Source organism: Dasypus novemcinctus, chromosome 31 (genome assembly GCF_030445035.2).
Source record: "Dasypus novemcinctus isolate mDasNov1 chromosome 31, mDasNov1.1.hap2, whole genome shotgun sequence".
NCBI lineage: Eukaryota > Metazoa > Chordata > Mammalia > Cingulata > Dasypodidae > Dasypus > Dasypus novemcinctus.
In genome coordinates, this window is record NC_080703.1 from 4,404,250 (window position 1) to 4,409,672 (window position 5,423).

A 5,423-nucleotide genomic window follows, 5' to 3' on the forward strand; every position below is an offset into this window, starting at 1 on the left:
GGGATAAATGGGCATCATTTGGGATTGAAGGAAACACACAACACACTGAATACCAACCTGAAAATACCTTGTCTTATATCCTGGTGCCCATGCATGCTACCTCATATGAAACACTCATTGTACTTTGTTTAATTTGAGATGGAGAGATAATCCTGGGATTTCAAGTTAGGGAAAAATGCAATCACATGTATTCCTATAAAAGGGATGCAGGATAATTTGACAGACAAACATAAAAATGCAAGAAAGAAAAGAGCTTAGAGTAATTTGAAAATGGCTGGGCTTGAAAACTGGAGTAATGAAGACTCAAAAAATAATTCTAGGAGCCTCCACAGGTTGGTAGAGTCATGAAATATATACTGCTGGAGAGCTTCCAGAAGTGTGGCCTTACAGAATCCTTGATTTCAGTCTTGAGATACTTATTTCAATTCTCTGGCTTCCAAAACTGTAAGAGATTTGAGTTTTGTTACTGTGAGTTATAAAGTTGTTTTTTTTTTCAGTTTCTTAAAGCAGCCACAGAAAACTAATTTAATCATTAATAACTGATAAAAAATTGAGGCATTTTAAAAGAGAAATGGAAAGAGTATCAATCATAGGAAACAAGTATTTTCCATGTATGAGGTTTGGCTCATAGCCTGATATGTGTGTTGATTCATTTTGCCTCACAATATCTTCACAAAACAGGGGTGATTATGATATACACTTTATATTTGAGAAAACCATGACACTGGGAGGTTAAGTAATTTACTAGAGGACACATGGGCAGAAAGTTTCAAAGAAGTACCAAAAAAAATTAAATTGATACTTGAGAGGAAAGGATCATAGATAAATTTGCACATCCTTACAAATAGGATTAGAAAATTGTAGAATGGCCTTTAATGTTAAGAGAATGACAGGAGATAATATTCAGTCTTTTAAAATTTTCTTTTATTTTCAAAAGAAAATGTAGAACCCAACAAAGGCTTTGAGCTAGGCCTATAAAATACAACCAGGAGATGCTGAGCAGAAGGGCCTGCCCTGATAGAGGGTCCAGTAGGTAATGAGGGGAAGTGACAGACAAGATCTCCAGAAGAGAGTCTAAACCTGTGCTGGCCAGGATTATATCTTTATATCATATTTGGAGGAAAATAGCAGGAACCAGAGGAAGAGAAGGAAAATGAGGAGGAGTCAAAATAGGAAAGTTTAAATAAAGAAGGCACAGGGAAGAAGTAATTGATTCATCAGGGTATAAAACACTGAAATGGGCTTTCACTTCATCTTCTGAAGCATGGAAATAGCTATCAGAAGAACCTAGAATTAGTCATCCAGGTGTCAAAAGACATGTGGTGCACTCATCCCAAAACCACACTGACAGCCAATGAAGGGACATGTGGAGGAAATCTAAGACAACTGAGCCTAGATCAGGCAGTCTTCAGGGGACCTGTCAGATAACTATACACTGAGAGTAGCCCCAGATGAATCAGTCAGGCCTCCATATGAACAGACTGCACAGCTCACCAAAAACTCACCAGCTTAAGCTTTTGGCTAATGGATTTGGGCATGGTATCTGACACGACAGTAGATAACTGATATATTAACATCTTTTAAAGTACTATTCATTCTTAGGCCACAATCTCCTCCCAGACCTAATTTATTTTCCATCCTATCACTACAAAATGGCATAGTGTATATTTTTCATATGTGTTTTTTTCTCATCAAATACAATGATAGGAGGAATCTTTTCAACTGGCAGAGGAACTAATTAATAAATATTTCTTAAGTAAATGAATGACATGGATTCAATGATTAAAATACCTCTTATTGCCAAAAGTAAAGAGCAGTTATATGTGTCAGAGAGTTTGGTGTAGTCTACTCAGTTTTGATAAGCCATTTGGTGAAACTGTATTTCATCCACCAATGTATTTATGAAGAAATTTCAGAAATAATACTAGAATGTCTGGAGTATTTTCACAAGCACACTGAGAACAATGTGTTAATTGAAGTTTATCCAAAGTGTTCAGCTTATAGAAGACTTAAGAACCATGAATTCCTTCAGTGTCAAGGGATAGTAAGAGAGAAAGTTAACAATTGGTGAAAAAGTTCAGGAGGAAAGTTGTCACACATTTCAAGATGGTTAAAGCTGAAGAATCAGAGAATTGCCATGAAAGAATTAGACTAACTGAAAGAGACAGAGAAAAGAAAAGGGGCTTTACAAAGGAGGCAGACTTTCAGTTATTCTATAAGTATTTGAATATAGACTGTTCAAGTTAGTCAGGCTGAAATAGCTTGGCTTTCACAAGAGGTATTTATTAACTTAAAAGCTTATAATTTTGAGACTGAGAAAAATGTATAACTAAAGTCATGATCAGGCAATGCTTTCTTTCCAAAGACCAGCTGCCAAGGATCCTAGTCCCCTCTGTCATATGGTGAGACACATGGTGGCATCTGCTTGTTTCTTCTATATCTTCCAGTTTTCATTGCTTCAGATTCCTGCTGCCATGGCTTTCTCCTTCCTTTCCTGAATCTTCTTCTCTTATAAAAGACTCAAGTAAAGAGAATGAACCCCACAATGAACCAGGAATTAACTGAAGTAAACTTCTCAAAAGGTTCCACCTACAATAGGTTACACACACAGAAAGGATATACCTTAAGATCTTAATTTACTGAGGTTCATATTGCTTCACACCATCAAATATACATATATTCCTTTTTGCATTATTTTTCTTTTTTACACACATGGAACATACAATATTAGGCAATGATGTAAAGAATAAAATTGTGTATGTGTCATTTCAAAAATACAGGCATAAGATGAAGTAAACACAGACCTTATAACAATATGGAAAATCTTTATTTTTTGGCAAGTTTTACAGTTCATCCATTTTATAAGACAACTATAGAAATAGGGTGACAATCACAGGAATATGAAGCTCCCTGGAAAATTTTATATCCAAACTGAAATCAATCTATTTCATTGAATGAGAATCATTCCTTTTAACATAAACATTCTTCAATGAGTATGGTATATTATGGCAGCCACAATTACTATTTGATGGCAACAAGAAATGAAAATAGTTATCTAAATTTAAAAAGAAGGTAGAGTAGCAAATCAAATCCCCTTTTGTTGCACTAAATAGAAAGACTTGGATGGGCACAGGGTATATGGAAGGAAAGAGTAAGGAAGGAAAATGACCTTCCATGGGGGAAGTTTTGAATATGAAGGATCAAGTATTTAATCTTGGGAAGGACCAGAGTTGGAGGATGATGGGGGAGAGGGAAGAAGATTGAAGGAATAAAGAAAGAAGCTGGTAAATTTTTAAACATTAGGGATGTACAATGAAGAGAGAATCAATCCATCAGGGTGTAAAGCTTAAAAGACTCTTGCCTAGAGGGTAAGAGGTAGATTTAGACTCACCCTGTCATTTGATCTGGCCATGTGAAAAGAGATTGCTATGGTATAGTCCCCTAGGGGATGTGGTTTCTCAGACAGATGGAGTACAGAAACAAATTCAAGTCTATTTGAAGAGGAAGCAGTTGGTGCTGCAGGATTCACTGCCCTACAGCCCTGGGGAGGAGGTTTCTGTTCGAGGTTGAAGCACTGTGTGAGGATAATAGTTATCCTGCTGACAGTAATAATCTTCCAAGTCTTCAGGCTGGAATCTGCTGATGGTGAGAGTGAAATCTCTCCCAGACCCACAGTCAATGAATCGGTCAGGGACTCCAGATGTCTGACTGGATGTAAGATAGATGAGCATTTCAGGAGCCTGTCCTGGTTTCTGGTGGTAGCAGGCTAAGAAGTTGCTACAATCTGGCTGGACTTGCACTTGAGGTTGATGGTCTCTCCTGCAGATGCAGCCACAGAGCCTGGAGACTGGGTCATTACGATGTCCCCACTGGCACCTGCAATCAGAAAAGTACATAGATCATACATTAAATCACAAGTGTGTAAAATATTTATCTAAACATAGGTTTTAATTTTTAATAGTTTTAAAAATTATCTTTTTTAAAGATTAATACATCACATAAAATGTTACATTAAAATCTTAAGAGGTTCCCATATACCCCACTCCCCATCCCCACACCCATCATTTTTTCAATTTTTTTGAAGATACATAGAATATGTTACATTAAAAATATACCTGAAGTTTCCATATACCCAACACACCCCTACACCCCACTCCTCCCACATCAACAATCTCTTTCATCATTGTGGCACATTCATTGCATTTAGTGAATACATTTTGGAGCACTGCTACACCACATGGTTAAGAGTTTACATTGTAGTTTACACTCTCCCCCGGTATATTCAGTGGGTTATGGCAGGATATATAATGTCCAGCATCTCTCCTTACAATATCATTTAGGGCAACTCCAAGTCCCGAAATTGCCCCCACATCACATTTCTTCTTCCCTTCTCCCTGTCCTCAGCAACTTTCTACATAAATCCAGAAAGAAGAATTATCATCCCATTTAGCTAATGTTTGAATGATGCTGACACCTGTCTCTTCTTATGCAATGTTGTGTGCTTTATGCACCTTTTACCCACAGATGATTTCCTGATGAATGACCACATCCACAGAGTCAGGGCTGAATACTGTGCTATGAAAACACAGGTAAGAGCAGAACGAGGTTTGAAGGTGGTCAGGATCTGTCCCCTCTGTTTCCATGGCCATGTTCTCTGACAACTGAAGAAATTCTAGACAGGGCTGTTGGTAAGAGGGCAGTGATTTGGGGACATCCCAGGTAGACCTGAACCATGCTGCTGTCTACATATTTCCTTAAGACCCTGGAATGTTTCAGATTCCTAAATCTGGATGAATCCTTTCTTCTACATGGGACAACATGAGAATGTTGCATTTTTTCTTGATCTAAGAAATAAATTATCTTATTCTTCCACTTCTTTTAAAATTTATAATTCTATGTGTTTTATTTAATATTGCATACACCTGTTGTTCAAATGACTAGAAATATCTTAATTAATTATAGATAAAATCAACTTAGCAAGTATATTTTCTGGGCACAGCTCCCGCTACTCTATGACCACCAGGGGCCAGTCAAGCCAAGTGCTCCTGTTGCACACATAAAATCAGGCTGAACAATACATAAGCTCCAATTCAGATGCAGCCAGATCTAACAAGTTTCAGGGTTCTCAAATAATTCTACATAATCTTCGCAATTCCTCATCCCCAGTATAGATACAGAGCCCCAGTGAATGTGCTCAATATATTTGGTCATGAATAGATGAAAGCAATGTGTTAGCAAATCCTTTTTTTTATTTTGTCTTTATTTATTTTTCCAACATTACATTAAAAAAATATGAGGTCCCCATATACCCCCCACCTCCCTCACCCCACTCCTCCCCCCACAGCAACAACCTCGTTCATCATCATGACACATTCCCTACATTTGGTTAACACGTCTCTGAGCACCGCTGCATCTCGTGGTCA